Source organism: Chiroxiphia lanceolata, chromosome 4, assembly GCF_009829145.1.
Source record: "Chiroxiphia lanceolata isolate bChiLan1 chromosome 4, bChiLan1.pri, whole genome shotgun sequence".
In the NCBI taxonomy this organism is placed as follows: domain Eukaryota; kingdom Metazoa; phylum Chordata; class Aves; order Passeriformes; family Pipridae; genus Chiroxiphia; species Chiroxiphia lanceolata.
In genome coordinates this window covers 12115824-12134204 of record NC_045640.1, presented here as the reverse complement: position 1 = coordinate 12134204, position 18381 = coordinate 12115824, and the positions used below count along the sequence as shown (strand labels likewise).

Below are 18381 nucleotides of genomic sequence, written 5' to 3'. Positions count from 1 at the left end.
CATTGGCGGAATAAACTCAGGCTTATAATTTAGGACATTTATGGGGTTTTTTTAATCCTTCTGTAAAATTTGTTTTCAGATTACAGAAGATTGCAGCAGGAGACAAACGTGGAGTTGAGCAGCAGATGATGCCTGCTACAAAGAGGGGCTGGAAGGGAGTCTGAGGACATTAAATGAGGATAAAGAGAAAAATAAGCTGCAACTTCATTTTGAAAGCTTTTGAAGCCATAATCCATCTCTGTTGTAGATTTCCATGGTGTTTAGAAACCCATGTCAGGGCAACCTTTTCAGCTACAGACACTGGTGGTGGCATAAGGTTAAGTTAAAAAAAATTAAAAATGGTGTGAAGTTGTAGTAACTGTAGTAGCAGAAAAAGTTGAAGCCACAGAAGTGAACAACAGCTAACATATCAAAGTGTAAAGTGTGTTTTATTTCAGTTCCCAATCCTTTTGTACGATATCATTGGTTTATTTGAAATGCAAATGAGAAAGGATGAAATTTTGTTGCAAAACCATATTCCACATCAAACTTTGATGTCTGATTATACAGAAAGAGCTTCTAAAAATTTTTTAAAATCAGCTCAACGTATTCTTAAAGGGCCTACATTTAACATAAAAGACTCAGTAAGCAAACAGCAGTTGCTGTTTTTATTGCAGGTTCCTATTCTTTAAAGCATCAAGCAGGAGAATCATTAAGACTCCTTTGTTTAAGTCGAGTGGAAGGAGAGGGCAGGAGGTGAATAAAGACATTGTGGTAATTTTCTCAGAGACTATTTTATACAACCCTTTTGTAAGACCTGACTGGGAATCAATAGTACTTTACTGGAAAACAAGCAAGCAAAATGAAAACCTGGGAAAGCTCCTGAGCACAGCTGCTGGCATTGCCATTGGGAAATGAAATCTTCCTTTAACTTTCAATATTTGTACAAAAGGGCATTGATGCTGTTGGGCTTTTACATTAAATTTGACTTCTTTTTAGGGCCTTTCTAAGTTGTTGGGGCTTTTCTGTGGGGGGGTTGGTTGGTTTTTTCCTCTTTACAGAAAGCATAGCCTACTATTTTTGTGGAATAATCCCGTATGTGCTGTACCAATAGAGTAATTTCTACTGGGAAAGATGTTACTTTTTTTCTCTAATTTTTATTCAGCTGTATATTCTTGCTCCCACCCCTCTTTTCTTCCTCTGCTTCCATCACCAGCTCCACTTCTTTACAACAACATAAATAGCAACAAAATTTCAAAGAAGTGCAGAAGTATTCTTAAATGATGTTGTCTCAGAGAAACTCTTGATCTCTTGGTTTGCACTTTGAGTGTCTTATTTGTGTGCCCTTCTGCAATCAGAATGTGTTATCAGCTCTTCAAAGTAGCAGAGAATTCAACTCTGTAATTCAAACTGGAGGATGTCAGATGAAATGGAAGCTTTTTTCCTAAGAAAAGAAAAAAATTGTTTGAACAATTAATCAGAAAAATGTGACAAAGCTGTGAGAATTTGTGATTAGAACAACAGTGATTTTGAAATGTTGTCATCAAAATAAACAATGTTGACCCATTCTGCCAATCCTCTTTTTCTTTGATTTGGTAATGACCCCTAAAGATAGTCCCCTAAAATTATTATTGTCATTTTTGTTTTTCTCATGGTTTTTTGTTACTTCAGTGTTTTATGGTTTTATAAATAGAAATTGGTGGAATTTTAAAAATTAGAGATGGTTAACTTTTTGGGTAGGATTCCTCAGGCCTAAGGCGTGGGTGTCAATATCTCAGTTAGTTATAACTGGTGGAAGGAACTGCACTTTTAGGATTGAGTTCAATTTATAGAATGCATGTCTGAATTTGTGCCTTAAAGTGCCTATTTCTCTTCATTACTTAGAGAAGCTTGGGTAACTATTTCGGGTCTAGATATTCATGCAGATGTTTAAATTTAGAAATTAATTTTATGCTCTAACTTGACAGCATCCAGTCAAAAATAGGCCTTGGCATCAGTGTAGACAGCTGAATTGAGGCTTCTGTGTATTGTGCCACAGCTGCCAAAGAATAAACAAATATTCAAAAGTTATAAAAATGGGGGACAAAAAAATACTGCGAATATTATGGCTATGATTTTATTAAAACCCAAGAAAAGTCAGTACTTTGCCCTCACCTGAGATATTGTGTTTGGTTCCAATTGTTGCATCAGAAAGACTCACTGGAAAGAGGGAGAGAGAGAAAAAGTGGTTGAGAGAGAAGACGAGAATGCGGTGGGTATGGAGAAAATACATCGTGTGAAGAGATTGAAAACTCTTGGACTATTTAGGGAGAGATGAATAAGAGGAAACAGTAAAATTAGCTAAAGTAATGATTACAGTAAAGAAAAGCAGGATGTGAATTTGTATTTTATTTTTAAAGCTTGAATAGAAGAACAAGGAAACACTGATTGAAACTGGAAGAGGGAAATAGAAAACTGATGGAAGAAAAGACTTTATTCACACATTGTGTAATTAACCCATGCAGTTGTTTCCCAAAGATGGCACTGAGGCTACTGTTTTGTCAGCCTTGGAAAAAAGGACTGAAATAAATATATATATATATATATACGAAAACAAGTGAAGCATATACAGCAATGCTAGAGTGCAATATCCCCCCCTCAAAAACAAGGGAGTAGCTTTGAGTGTTTACAAAGTAATTTCAGAACTCCCGGAACAGCATGACTTTGGGATGATTTCATATTTCACCACTTCTGAACCAAGTAGAAAGTAAATAGTTTTGAGGAATTTTTTTCAAAAGATAATTTATGCAAAATAGATGTACTGTTTGAAACCATCAGATTGGATATTGCTTGGTTATCATCTGCTCTCATTTATTCAACTTTATGCAAAATCCGTTGTGGTCCTCTGTCAGAATGAAGATGTATTTTTGTTTGTGATATATTAAGAGCAAAATAGCAGCAATATTTCAAAAGGAGTGGGCTAAGTTGGTTTCAGTGTATTGTCTGGCTGGGAGATGAGCTCAAAGGAATCTCAAAGCAATTCAAGCAGGTTGCAGCCTTTAAATGCTAATAGGGTTTGTCTGCAATGTTATTGATAGAGCCTCTAAGGAAGAGAATGAGAATTCATTATTCTTAAATGAATAACCCAAGGAAGAGGAAGTCAATTAAAGGGACATGTACTTTTTCTTCCTAAATTCCAGATCTATCAAACTTATTTCATTCACTTCAATCTTGTGTCTAGTGGTCAAGGTAATGTTTTAGATTTGGTTCTGTTTATAGGTCATTAAATATCTGTTGCAAATATCAGTGAGGTTTTTTTAATTTAACATCTAGAAAATATGTGTTCTCCTGTTATTGCTCCAGTTGTGGGATGAAACACAGCAATGCAGTCTGCTTCTATGTCTGCTTTGGTCTATTCCACAGAGCTTAGGTTGGATATTAGGGGAAAAAAAAGTAATGGAAAGGGTTGTAAAGCATTGGAACAGACTCCGTAGGGAAGCAGTTGGAGTCACCATCCGTGGAAGTGTTAAAAAAGCATGTGGATATGGCACTTGGGGATGCAGTTTACGTGGTGGTGGTGCTGGGGTGATGGTTGGACTTGATGATCTTAAAGGTCTTTTCTAACCTTAACAATTCTATGATTGTATGAAGTCCTGTTTCTCTGTGGTAAGAACTAAGTTTTCTGAAAGACCAAAGATTGTTTTAACCAGGGCATGCAATCTAGGTGCTCCTTGAACCCTATCTTAAGTGCTTCTATGCCTTTTTTTGACCAAGGAGATCTGGAATTCCTGTCCTTGTCTCATTGTCCCCTCCTCTCGGTGGCATTGTGTTCTGCTGTGCGATTCCCTGATCCTGACCTCAAACTGGGATGGGGTTTGGGCTGTAGATTAGTGTGAGAAGGCCACACAGCAGCTTCCTGCAGTTCATTTTTTGGTCCATGGACAAAAAAAGTGGTGAGACCATTTCCAGAAGGACATGACAAGTATGTAGGAGGTAGCACTTGGATTAGAGATGGTGGGGAGCAACAAAAAAGAAACTGCCTGGAACTAAACCATGAGGGTTTTTTGCTTCCTAATCAGGAATGATATTCTGACTGTGTGCATTTCCCTTTCTCAGTATAGTTTACTGTGGTCCAACTGAAAATTTCCATGAAGCTGCTGCTGCTGTGAGTGTCCGAGTGGGTTAGAATGGGACTTAGAATGAGCAAGAAGTTTAAAACTGGGCTGTATTCATTAGTGCATAACAGCTGCTCTGTTTTGATGTGAAGGGTATGAAAACATCATCAAATCAGGGGATTAAACTGTTTATGGCTCTTACTTCCAAAGAGACTGCCATACTGGTGAATCTCTGTAATTTCGAGACTGGTTTGAAAAAGGAAGGCCATTCATCTTTTAGATTTATTTTGTTAAGCCCTGGGAAAATGGATGTCCTTGAGAGGACTATTATTTTTCACAGACTTGCAGTAAAATCTGGAGAGCACCTGTAAAATCTGTGTTGGATACTGTATATATGTACTGTGGGTAACTGTGACCCAATCATCTTAGAAACCCTTCGCTGAAATTAATTTTGGGGTCCCCCCCCACAATTTCAGTAATGATCTTTCCGTTCACTTATTTTTTCGTAAAACAGATTTAAAACAGAGAGCTTGCAAAGTGTCAGATATTCACTGATGAAGTGTGCTATTTTTTTTTTTTTTAGCGTTAGTTTTTTACTGTGGCATTGGAATAAGCAATATAATTATGCTCTCTTAAACCAACTCGAAAAGGATTTTCATGTGGCTGGGAAAAAGTTCGTGCCCTTCTCCACAGCACTGTGGACCAGACCCCATATATATTTCTTGGCACACTCCCTTCATATTGAATTTAAAACAGAAGAAGAACAACAAAAATTGTCGTACTGCAGAATTTTTTGCCTGAGTGATTCTGGTTTCCTCCTTGTCACAGCCAGTCCCAGCTGGTTTTATGGGATCTCTCCAGCCATTCTGGCAATATTTCTTTCTTGTATGCCTTCATACTGTTGATAAAGGTATAATGACTCTTGCCAACACAAAACAATCCAGCACAATAGCTCTTTATCTTTGTGCATTACAAACCTGTCTTTTTGGGCCTTACGTTAAATCTCTTAAATCCCTTTTGGGGGGCTGGGTGCACAGCAGACAAGGCCTGGATTTGCAAGGGTCCTGAAGAGGTCTTGTTTCTTATGACTTCCATGGGATGTATTGCTAGTAATCTCCCCTGAAAATTAGTCCTTATGTTTCCAGGCAAATGTGTTAAACTTAGTGTGAGCTTCTGCTTTAAGTTTCTTAAGCTTCTTGCTGCCAGATGTGTCATTTCTAAAGTAATAGTAATAATTTTCTCTGAACTATTCCATTCTCACTGCAATATATATTTAACGTACTTTTGTCTATTATGCTCCATTATTAAGTACTAAATCTATGTCATTATTAAGTGAAGAATGATAACAAAATGCAAAACATTGTAAATATTTCTGCATTCAGATCATAAGTGATGGATATTTAAATATAATTGCTATGTAAGATGTTATATTTACGTGGTAGCTGACAAATGAAAGAAGAATGGATACATATTTACACTGAACTTGGTTTGAATTCTGCAAGCACTGAGCACAAACAGCCAGATTCGTTGCAGCTCTTTGTGTTACAGTTTTTGAGGAGGAAGTGTGCTTAGATGAAGGAGCAGAGAAAGAGTTCGTAGGGTTATAACTCTGCATGAAAACAAACTCTGAAACTAATGAGGATACTTGGCCAAGTTCTTCCTATACTAAAGTATAGGCATTTATTAGTCATGGTAGATCTATTCTGCCTAACAGGGAATCAGAAGTTGCCTATAATCAGTGCATATGTGTAGAGATAAATGAAACTTTATGATTTACATCTGTAGCAGAAAAAATGTTTCAGAATGAAAATTTAGGACACATACATTTAAAGAAGAGAGTTAAGCTGCAGCAAAAAAAAAACCAAAAAACAAACAACCCCATGTAATAAACTGTGCTTTGCCATAGGTGTGCTGAGAAACAAGTGTGCCATGGCAAATGTTAAGAATTAGGAGATGATGAGTAACATGGTTATCTTAAATTGTTAGTGCTCCTCTTTGTGTCATTCATAGTGACTGGCAGGTCCCAGAGCACAGCTGCTTGGTCTGTTGAACCAGTGAAGCATCTCTCTGTCTTTTACGAATGCTTGCTGCTAATTGCTGTTGAATTGAACCCTGGTATAGAGTTTTTCAGAGGGTTTTTTGGACCACTTAATATTGAAGCTTTTTGATACTATCTGTATACCTGCTTTGGGGTTATGTTTTAGTGTTCTTTTGGTGCCTGATCAACAACGATCAGATGTGCAGAATACATTACACTTTTTTTTTTGACACTATTTTAAAATGTAAATAATATTAATGTAAATTCAATGAAAAAGCAGAATATTGCTGTATTTTCTTAGTGCCTGGTATGCTCCAGAGGTGCGAACTGAATGCAGGTCTGTTTTAAAGTGAGCTGAAAGTAAAATGAAACCTATTCCTGTGTCACTGTTGTCACCAGCAGAGTACCAGTGATTGTAGCCCTAAACTTGTATTAGTTTCCTTTAAAAAAATAATAACAATAACAATTTTTTTTAAAAAAAGATTTTTCTTGAGAATTGAAGTGTGATAAAAAACTTTGCTTTCTTTAATGGCTAAGTCTTGAGAATCAGCAGAAATAATTATAGATATATTCATGGTGCCATTAATGAAAGTTTCAAAATTATTGTTTACTGTCTTTGAAATGGTTGACCAAAGCTTTCATTTACCACCTTTATCTTTATCTGCAAGGAATATGATTCTTCTTTCAGTGCTTTCCAGAGGGAGACTCCACAAACTGGAAACATTAGAAGATGAGAATATGATGGTGTTTCAAGGCATTTAGAATTAGCTGTGCATGCATAAAGTGACTATCTGCTTTCCATTATGAACCATATAGAGCAATTAATTGGATGGCCATTGAGAATATTTTCAGCCATCTGGATGTCTACAAAATGGTGGAAGAGCTTTATCTCTTCATATTAAAAAAAAAAAAAAAGGTAAACTTGAGCTTAATATCAATTAGGGCTTCAACATCTGTTTCTAGAACATCAGAATTCTCAGTATCAGATATTGGCAGTATAAATGTTATGCATCCTGTCCTAAAATAGATGTCTTAAGATGACTAGTAAAAGTCAAGGTATCTACCTCTCTGCCACATTAGAGAGAAACTAGTTTTTTTGTCTTTTTGGATTGCTACGTTGAAATCAGATTAGTTACAATGTAACTATCAAATCACAGTTTATTTAAAAAACAAAAGAAGTGATAAAAACTAGTATGAAGTGGCAGTGGATATCTCATAGCAGGTATAAGTCAAGTGGCATACCAGAAGTCCTTATATCAGCCTGTCTTTGGAATTAGTGCTATGCAGGAAAGGAGCAGAGGAAAAAGATCTCTGGGAGCAGTTGAATAAGACAAACTGTTATAACTGGAACACTATACTCTTATGTTTGTTTGGGTTTTTTTTCACTTGTCCCACTTAGGTCTGAACCCCAGCGAGCTATGCAGTAGGTGTTGTCTTGGCTGTTTAAGATGAACCACTTTTTAGACTGATTTTTTTTACAGCTCCTCAAGCGTAGATGCTGATGATTCTCTACTGTAAGGGTAATTACCATTTTCTCACCTTAACAGAAGTTTTTCTAAATAAATTAAAGCACTCCTATCTCCATGCTTCTTTCTTAGTGATTTACCATATCCCCAGTGTATTTAAACTGTTTATTAACCAGGTGCTACCTAGATTAGAAGGGAAAAGGTAATCTACCATGCAACATGACCCAATACTTGCTTAAAAATGAACTAAATTTGTTCCAAAGCATGGCAAACAGCATGGGCTTGTCCCTTGGGCTTTTCACTGAAAAATTCATGCAGAGTTTATAAATGTCACCTCTATGTCCATATACACAGTTTGTGCACATGCCGTTTTGTATAATGAAGTATCTTGTCATTCTTGGGAAAATTGGGATAATGTTATAGGGACAAACCACAAGACATTCCTTTGTTTTTTTTTGGAGTCAAATAAATAGTTCAATGGGGATTCTGGAATTAGATCTGGCTCCCTTCTGCATAGATCTGTTATCTGCTTAGAATTTCATGAAGCTTTAAGGACATATGAATAGAACTGGAGACCCTGGTTAAGGTTTATAAGGAGATTAAGGGACCAGAGAAAGCAGACAGACTTGTAGAATTTGTATAAATGCTTGAGCAATTCAGTGGTTAAAACTGAAGTTTAGTTAAACTGTTGTGGGGACTGCTGGAGCTCATTCTAGGCACATATTTGTATTTGAGTGCTTCCAGCATCTTCATAAATCTGACTACAAGAGCTAAAACCTCCAATAAATGTATATTTTTTGGAATTTTTTGAATTAAATTATTTTCATTTAGAGTCCACAGCTGCATGCAGACCACTAGAAATGCTTAGGAAAGAATGGGTGCTAGGTTAGGAGCCAAGGTTCAGTTCTCTCCACACATTCACTTGTATTATTTAAATTCTTATAGTATCATATGTAGTCTTTAAACTTCATGCCACACAAGCCACAAGAAAAGACCCAGTCCCTGCCTGAGGAACATGTATCAAAAGAATACAAATTAAGTATAATTACTATAGGTTTTGTGTGATGACTGTAGTAACAGTAACATATCAGATAACATAGTAGAGAAACCCTCTTGGCACTTGTGTGCCAATAAAAAAGCTGCCTGGAGCCTCTGTGCCTGTTTTGTTGTTAAACCCAGCTGGAAGAGGAGCATTGAACTAAATTTTTTTTCTTTTGTATTATTGCCCAGTGTTACTCCTTATGTTTCATATATTTCCTTTCCTCTTTCCTCCTCTCTCTTACAAAGCAGGTAACTGTTGCAATATTCAAGATCAAACCAACGTAATGGAAAGGGTTCAAATTTGGTGTAAAGCATTCACTCATTTTTGATAATGATAAAAAATTTCTTGATAGCTATTATTTCTGAAGCTGCTATATGTATATAGAAGAAAGGCTGAATTTTTCAGTGATCTCCTGAATAGTAAAGGTTTTTCTTCTTAGTGAACTTTTAATGTCAACATACTTTTGCAATGTTATAAGCTCGTGGTTTTTTCTGTGGAAAGCCTAACAGATGGGTTTATTTTCATTTTTTTTATTCACAAAGGTGTTCAATTATTTATATGCTACTTTGCATCCCATCATAAAGCTGCTCAATGAACAGATTATGAAGGCTCTTGAGTTTGTGGAACAGAATTCTGTTCAGTATTTCCATTCCCTCGTCTCAAGCCTCTCTCTTTCTCCCATCTGTCTTTACTACTGCCACTTCTTCTGTATAATGTCCGTAACTTTCTGACCATCATCTTCTGTCCTCCACTATTTGTCCTCTTTTCTGTCTACAAAATTTCTATTTCCGTAGAAACATCCTGACCTTCCACAGCCTACTTATAGTTTTCACATTGTATTTTGAGTCATGAATTTATAGCAAATTGGCAAATTTTAGCTACCACAATGGAGGGAAGTAGAAATAAAATTCCTATTCTCCAATTAATGTATTTACAAATATTCACTTGACCTATCTACTGCATAGCTGGACATTCAGCCTTGTATTCTCTCTATAAAACTGATATTTCTTTGCTGCTTGTAGCTTTAAGAAAAATTTCTTGATCCTGTCAGCACAAATGCCCAGCATGAAATACTGTCATTAGGGACAAAAAGGTAAATGATTAATGTATTTCTGTATTATTTATTTTCTGTTCTGCAGTCTGACAAATTAACTCAAGAATTTTCAATGAAGAAATTAAATGTCTTGGAGGGCTCTGCTGACCTCAGAATTAATGAAGTAAAGACCATTGATTTTACTGGGGATAGTGTCATGTCAATTAACAAACAAATTACTTTGTTATATATATAATTTGAGGATATATATATATATAATTTGAGGATAGTGAGACGATCTGAAAGGCATCTAGAAAAACTCAGGTTGGTAATTTCTTTCTGAAATCAGGGTCTCTAGTAATACCCACTGTAATCAGTGCATGAACTTTTTCTGCCACTTCACTACATTGATGCAGATAGTAGTTCACTGTGTTGAAGTATGGATAAATGTGACTTAATTTTTGGCAGATCTTTGGAAGATAAGGAATGTTCTATTTGTGGATATATGGAATCTATTTGATATTACTATTTAGAATCTGTTTGATTCTAAAATGCAAGTACTCACTAATGAGAATTTCCTTTTAGATATGTCAAACACTCAATGACACTCTACTATATCTCAAAGTGTGTAGAGAGAATTTCAGTAAGATGCCATTGATACTCTGTTGGGTTTTACTAGTAGTCCATAGAAAAGGTTGGCAGCAACATCATTTATATTAACATATGGGTTTGCTATGTTTTTCCATATATTGAGAAAACCAATAGTTCACATTTTGATTTAAAACCCCTAAATTGTTGACAGGTCCTCACTCTTATGACAGTAAATTAATGACGAGAAATCTTGTCATACCAGTGCTACCAGTTAGAATATTTTCTGGGGGTGATGGTTTGTTGGGCTTTTTTCCCCCAAAGTCTTTTGCAAAGGAAGGTTGTCCAGCTGAAATTGGGAGCAGAGGTCTCAACACTCATAGAATGGTCGAAGTGGAGCTAAAGGTAGTTAAAAGTCTGGAAAGCAAAGCCAGGAATGCTGTAGTTCACAGGGACAGAAATGAAGGAGCCAGAGAGGGGAGTGAAGAGGAGGATAAGAAAATTGTTTAGATTAGTATCAGTGAGAGAAAGTTGTGTTTGCAAAGGCCAGGAAAAAGAAATTAATAGTTTGACAGTGTAATATATTGAAAAGACTGAATAATATGAGAGGAGAGTCATATCTTAGATTTGCCTGAAAAATGTAGATGCATCATAAAAAGGTGCCTGAGAGGAAAGATGGGTCTGAACCAGGATAAACCAGTGCCATCTCCTAATCCAGAAGCTCTCAAATTGCTGAACTTTGAATTTGGTATAATAAAATAAAAATTCTACTAAATAAGCCTATTATTTAAGAAAGAGTTTAGTTGTGTTAAGCATGTATACAGTTGAGATTTATAACAAATTAATGAGATAAATTTAAAAAATATTCAAGTTAAACCAGTTCAAGTTCTCATGAAGATTGAATTTCAGAGGGTTCAACTACTGGAACAAGAGATTATGGCAAGGTTTTTCCAGAAAGAGAATTTCCAGATAGTTAGCAGTTAGGAAAATCAGACTTGATACTGGTGGTTAAATTAAAGGTATGAACTGAACTCCGTTCTCTTTTTGTCTCTTGGCCTTAGTGACTTGCCCAGGGTCACTCTGAGTCAATGGCTGAGCTGGAAATAAAACTGAAGAATTATTACTCCCAGTCACAGGCACTAACCACAAGACAATCTTTCTCCTCATTTCCCTTTTAATGGACTACACTTGCATTGAGCATTCCACGCCAGTCAATAGGGGAAAATTATTGGCTATAGTTAGACAAGCGTACTAAAGAGTATCTCAGAGCTTATGGATGAAAGCAGCTGTAAAAATGCTCAGTTTTATTATTATTATTTATTGTTTGCAAACATGGAGATTCAATAAAAGTTTACAGATAAAGGAGGCCCAGTGCAGGACTTAAGTTTCCCATTATTTCTCTTTCGTTCCAAAAACAATATGCATTCAAATATTTAGTTGAAAGAGGTTGTTGCCAACATTTTTTTAATAATTATTCTTGGAAAAATATATGAAAATATGAAAGAACTCATTATGAAAAATTATCTTCAATTATCCTGTTCCCATTCTTAGGTTCTCTTCTTCACCTAGTAATTGTTACATGGTTCTCTGCTAATAATATAAAACAGGATCTATTAGTGAAATCAAGAGTACCTATAGTCCTGAGTAATCTGTGAAGGGTTTTCTTTGATTGCCAGATCGTTTTCAGTTCTCTGAATGCCAGCTGAGTTCTCCACATTGAGGTCAGTTCCCCAGTTTTTTAGTTGACTCATCTTCCTGCCGTTGCCAATCAGTGTGAGCGAGTGCTGTGAACGAGCTGTATTATCAAGTACCACTCAACATGAGCAACCCATAAAAATTAATGGCTGTGTTTTTCTTTTGGGGATTCCATTTATTTAAATGTGAATCATATTTGACAGCAAACATTTGCACTGTGAGTTGAAATAATTGAGAATAGGGATGAAAAGCTAAGGTTAGCAGGTTATGAAACTTCAGTCAGTCTTACTGCACAAGCTGAACAAGGATATCACAGCATGGCCAGAACACTGGGTTCAGATTGGATAAGACGGGAGGGAAAGACTCTCTTCTTGGAGACATAGTCACAAAATAGAAGGAACAGATCTGCATACCTAGCAGAACCTGGCAGAGGTTGTAAGGCTGCAACAAGAGCAGCTAAAGCATACATATTAAAAACAGCTAAAGAAGCTAAACACCAGGCAGCAAGCCTGTGTTTGGTTTGCATATCAGCTGCCAGTCCTGTAAAGAAGCTGCAGAGATGTGCCATGCAGCTCACCATGGAGAGCAGAGAATAAACCTCCGGAGGTGTGTGACAATGGAGCTTGAGGGCAACCCTTCATCATGTTCAGGAATTGCAAACTACCCCCATGAGGAGGGGACCTACCCCCATGCATTCAGGGTGCTAGAAGAGTGCTACATCTATCAAGTTGCAAAACAAGGGAGGAGTGGTGTAAAATGCTTACTGACGCTTCCAAGGGCCACGTGGCCCTGCAAGAGCCAGTGTATGTTTTTTAATTCATAATCTCAGTACCTTTTGTTTGTAGCAGCATCCATGAGTGAGCCCAGGGTGGTGAAATGGGAAATTGATGCTGTTAATTGGTAGGATGCTGGTACTGCTAAGAAAAGGTGAATAAATTAGCAGGAGCAGGCAGCCCAGTGGTGCCACTGCAGAAATGAGACAGGTACTTTTGAATGCTCTTCTTGGGGAAGTGAAGTCATATGCAGAAGCATAACACATGCATTGGTATGTGTGGTATTGCTACCTATGCTGTACATGAAAAATGTGACAAAAATTACAGTTTTGTGAGGAGCTGCAGACAAGTACAACTGTGCTTTTGTGCCTGGAACTATGTGGAGCTTCTTGTCATTCATCATGCCCACCCTGTGTTTTTTCAACTTTAAGGACTTTCTGTCTTCCCTTTCTGTTTGTTTATTTATTACAGAAGGATTAAGAGTATAATCAACCTCAGTTGGCTGAGAAACAGCAATTTTAAAGCCTTCTGCTCTTTGGTAATTTGTGACTCATACACTTAAGTTTCCTTTATTCTTTAATGCTCAATCCCAGTAGAATGAGAAAAAAACAAGCAAGCAATCCTCAGAATCCAACACAAACTACAGTCAACAAGTAGCAGAATCCAATAGCAAATTTCAGGCTTCACTTAACTACAAATTAATTCTGCATTCTAACTGTGCTCTCTGGTTCATTAACATTCCAGTTTCCTTTGTGTTTTCTGAGCACCGCATTTAACTCTAACACATCCCAGTTTATTTCTGCATAACCTTGTTCCACCACAACATTCCAGTAGCACACACCAAGCTTAGAGAAATGCAGCTTTTTTTTTTCCATTTTATTACCCCCCCTCCAACATATTTCTCATCAAAGGAGCAAAAGATCTTGCCATCAACTTCCGTAAGGCAGTATTTCACCAAGCGTGCATTAAAAATAGGGATAAAGTGTGTGAGTACATCAGTAAAAATAGGTTTTTTGCCCTTCCCTCTCTCTTTTTTTTTAAATTTTAAATTTTATATGCAAGCCATTTGATTCTTTCTCTTAAAAGTCATTATTATTGTTATGGTACTCTCTAGTGTCATTAGAGAGACTTAAGCTATTAAATAGACCCAAGGGGTGGAGAGAACCTACAGGATAGTAGGAAAACCAGACTTGTTTTGTAAGATTCACCCTCTCCACCCCTTAGAAAAGTGTAATTCGTAACTAGTAATCTGAAAATAGCATGAAGAATTATTTTAATGCAAAAATGAGTACAGTAAAATTCACTGAATGTGAAATCATCATGCACACTTTTAATATAAAGTAGAAATTATGTAAACTGTTAAGCTTTGGGTTTGCAAACTGATCAACTGGGGTTAGATCTCCTAATCTCCAGGTGCTTGAGGTTTTATGCATTTTCCTAAAGCATTAGATCACAGCTGGAAACAGATGAGGATGATCTGTAGCACTTAGTGTAATAATTCCCAGAAAAAATGCATTTAGCATTTGCATCGGTGAGGTGACTACATTTATTTAATGGATTTCTATTTTTTCCTTGGACAAACAGTATTTCACAAATGAAATGTTTGTCAAATTTCAATACAAAGTGTGATCCAGGTGTTTTTTTGGGGGGGAGGAGGAGCTGTTGTCCTTTAATAAAAGGTGAGGGCTGCAGTGTGATTCTTTCTCTCTCTTCTGCTCCACACACCTCAGTCACAAATACGTAGTGGGAATATGGTGTGACTTGTGTCACCTTTGCAAGCTGCTCCACAGTCAAATGTCAGGGGACTCAGACCCGACTCCAGAGCCCTGCTCCTGGGATTATCTCTGTTTTTCCTATGGTGGCTGTGTAATGTACAATGCATAAACTAAGCAGGGAGTATAACCTACTTTCTCCCACTTCCCACTGAGTACCTTTAGTATAAGGCCATAGAAACAGCTCACTCTGCCTGCAAATACTTTCACCCCTCTAATGTGTAGCCATGAAATGCATCTTCACCAGACTCTCCTGTAGTCTGGTGGACAGGCACTCTGACTTGTATTCCTCCTACTAACTTCTAGACACTTAATTGAAATGGTGAAAGGTGCTCAGGATCTTACCTCAGTAATGAATGTAAAGAGAGAAGCAGTTCTCCATCAAACATATTTACAGCTAATTTACCCATGTGATGTACACACACATATATACTCTCTCAACCCGGAGAGATACACAACAAATTCTGTCCAAGTTTAGGAAAGCACCTGGAATTAGATGGAAGAAGACTTGCCTTTCTGATACTGACAGGTGGGTTTGTTTTTCTTCTACCCAAGGAAAGATCTCGATCCCACCTCTTCCATTCCAGGCTATGTATTTTAACCTACAGGGCACTGTGTAAGTCATTCTTGTCACCCCCCATTGGACATGGCTTTTAGACACAAGTCCTACCTGCAGATGTGGCACCTGGATCTCAAGTGGAGGGAGCCACTGAGCCCTTACTCAGATGCCTTTGCTTCAGAGCATGGCAAGAATTTGTAGACAACTCTGTTGTCCAGCTGTAGATTTCTCGTTGATAACTTTGAACCTTCCTAGGTAATTCTTTGGAAGCTTTTGGTGCTGCTGATTTTTTTTTTTTCAATGGGGTCACAGAATTATTGGTTAAAAGAAAAACAAATGTATGTTACTGCCTCTCTCTGTGAGCTGGCTGAGGTAGCAGCAATGCTCACAGTCTAGACTAGGAAGGTTTCTGACACATCCCAGATCCCTTCAGGTCTTCAGCTCTGCTAAAGCTGTTCTCTCTCCTGCTCTGTAGGATAAAGGGTAATACTCTTTTCACTCCTCCTTGCTGTTCTGGATGAAGGGAGTGTGAGCAGGGCTGATAGCAACCACAGGAGATTACTAATCACTTCTGGCAGCTTGATATTAATATACCCATCACACCATCAAATCCTTGTGCTGCAAAAAGGAAATGCATCTTCTTAAAGCTCTTAGCCTGGAAAACACAATTTAGTTTTGAATAGGGATATTTCTGCTAGAAATATAATCTCCTTTCTCCACTTTTGCACTGAAAACAGTCACCTCTCTGCTTTTGTTTGCAGTTGTAAGTCTGTAGTAAACTGTGTGATTTAAACATGTTATCTATTGATTCTATACATAAGTCATGGTCAACTGAAAATAAGCCAGATCTTTGCATATATAAAAATGTTACTCAAGTGAACAGAAAGATCACATTTGCTTGACCTTTTTTCCTCACACTGTAAGCATTGAAGACCAAGTGAAGTTCCAGTGGTCGATAAGCAGTTGTGTCATTTAACATTGTTGAAACTTGTGGGGTCAATCTAACAGAACAGCCTCTCCACAATTATCTTTTTCTTCACCTGAAGAAGTGGTGATATTGTAGTATCAGAAGTTGCAGCAGCATTTTGGTCAATGTAGTCTGAAGTGCCTTGCTGTAAATTGAAGTAAAAAGCATGTTAAACATTCTCTGTCACAGAGTTACGGGACATGCTGAGTAAGAAGGTCCTAAGGTAGTAAATGAAAAACTATCTGTTCCTTCTCATGATGTGCCTAGTTTAGTTTCTTAAAAATATAAGGAATGGGTGTTTTGGTTTGTCTTTAAATAGTGTGGAAGAAGTGATCTGCTTCACCATATTTCGTAGTAACACAATTCCACCAATATCTGTTTAGTACAGCTCTTGTAAATAAAGCAAGATGAGCATTGTCTCTCTCTTAAGGGGTTACAACTGATGCAAAACATATCACCTGAGCTGCTTCTTACTTCTGTTCAAAGCCATGATGCATCTACAGCATGGTCTGCTGTAGAGCAGAAAATGCACATATGATCTCCCTGGTCTTTAGTACCAGTACTTCAAAGACTGTCCTGGGTTTAGTAGAAATCACAGTAATATAAAAGGCAGTAAAATCAGTTCTTTAGAGAGTTCAACAAATAATTGGCTGCAGTGTGCTGAAGCCTGAGTAGGTTTCTGAGTGTTATGTTTTCATTATTCTTAAATAAGTGATATATTTGAATAAGGTCATTTTCTCCCAACTCTTGAAACATCACAACTGTGTTTCTCAGAAGAAAAGAATTTGGTATTAAGAAGCCTACACATTTTAGGTGGCATGAAAATTGAATCAACAAAGCATTTAAAAGTGTTATTTATTATAAATTAATATTAATTTTAAATTAACATCCATTCTACGTAAGACTTAAGCAATTTGGTGAGATTTACTACATACTTGACTTCAATTCCTGGAAAAATACTGAAAGAAATCACTAAAAGTGCCTGTAAGCACCTAGGAAAATAAAGAAGAAGAGGGATGGTAAACATAGATTTGCCAAGAACAGAATGTGTCAAACCAATTTAATTTTCATCTTACCTAGAATAACAGGTCTTGTGGGTAAAGGACAGGCAGTAGATGTCATATATTTTGACTTTAGCAGAAGAAATTATTGTAGTTGGATAAAAAACTGTTGAAAAAGCTATAATAGGGGAATGTTATTAATATTTCACTGTCAAAAAAAAGCGTGTGTCAAGACTTTGCTTATTAAATCTGTAGATGACACCAACCTGAGAAGTACTGTAAGCACTCGGAAAATAGTGAAGTGGATCAGGAAAGAAAAAGGTTATATATAATGTGATTACATAGTGAGAGGTACCTGGAAATGTAATGATGTTACAATAAGTAGGGAAAGCCTCAGTTTTGCTAAAGTTTAAAATAATTTGTGGATGAATAAAAAGCATGCTATTTTCCTTGATGATTGCAATTGAAAAAGATTTTATTTTCAGTGTCCGTTTTATCTCTTAAGTTGTGATATTTCTGTCTAACGACTTAAATGAAAAGGTCCATGCAAGTGAAAATAGACATACTGTCTTTTTGAGAAAAGTGCAAATATTTTGTATAAAACTTTCAAGTTATTTTATATCACAGCTGCCTATAACTTGAAGTTCAGCATTGCAACTGCTCTACTCAGCCATAAGCTTTTTCTTGTATTAACTGATGTTTTATCATCTAAGTTGGAAAATTGTAATTTATTTGATCATTTGAAAATATCAGAAGAGACGTCTTGTAATGAGGCAATTTTCATCTCTGTGTAACAACAATAAAACAAATATTCTTGGTAAAAGTAGTTTGGCATCATATTTGAATAGTGTTGTTAAAAGGATGTTATCCCAATTTTTTACCTTGTTTTTATACCCTGTATTGCTTTGTATATACATCCTAATCTGCTATCTCTACATATATCTCTGTATGCATGTTAATTATACATACCTGAGAGCTTTACATTTTACAAAAGCTTTTCCTCAAACTCTCTTTCAGGAAGCTAGTATTAGTTTAAGAAAATTATTTACTTACATTCACAAAAGAAATATGGAATGCCTGGAATTCAAATCCCAGTTCCCTTAACATTGTGTTAACCTCATTAAAGAAATTGTATTAAGTGTAGGAGCATTGTGGGGTTAAGCAAAGGATTGCCAAACATTTTCTTTTCATTGTATCAAAATGATTGGTCTTATGTGATCAAGTCTTAGCAAAATAAATGCTTCCAAACTTTGTTTAACTTAAAAATAACTGTGGAGAATAGTTTAGTTACCACGTTAGCATTTCATTTGTGGTGTTTCCAAACAATACATTTTTAATATTAATCCAATTAATATGTTTTACCATCTTCTTAGT

General features: G+C 36.5%; 1 protein-coding gene across 9 annotated transcripts in view; it reads left to right on the top strand.

The window, feature by feature from the left end:
* Positions 1 to 18381, top strand: part of SORCS2 (sortilin related VPS10 domain containing receptor 2) — a 598972-nt gene that overhangs the window by 413223 nt on the left and 167368 nt on the right. The gene's annotated exons all lie outside the window — the stretch shown is intronic.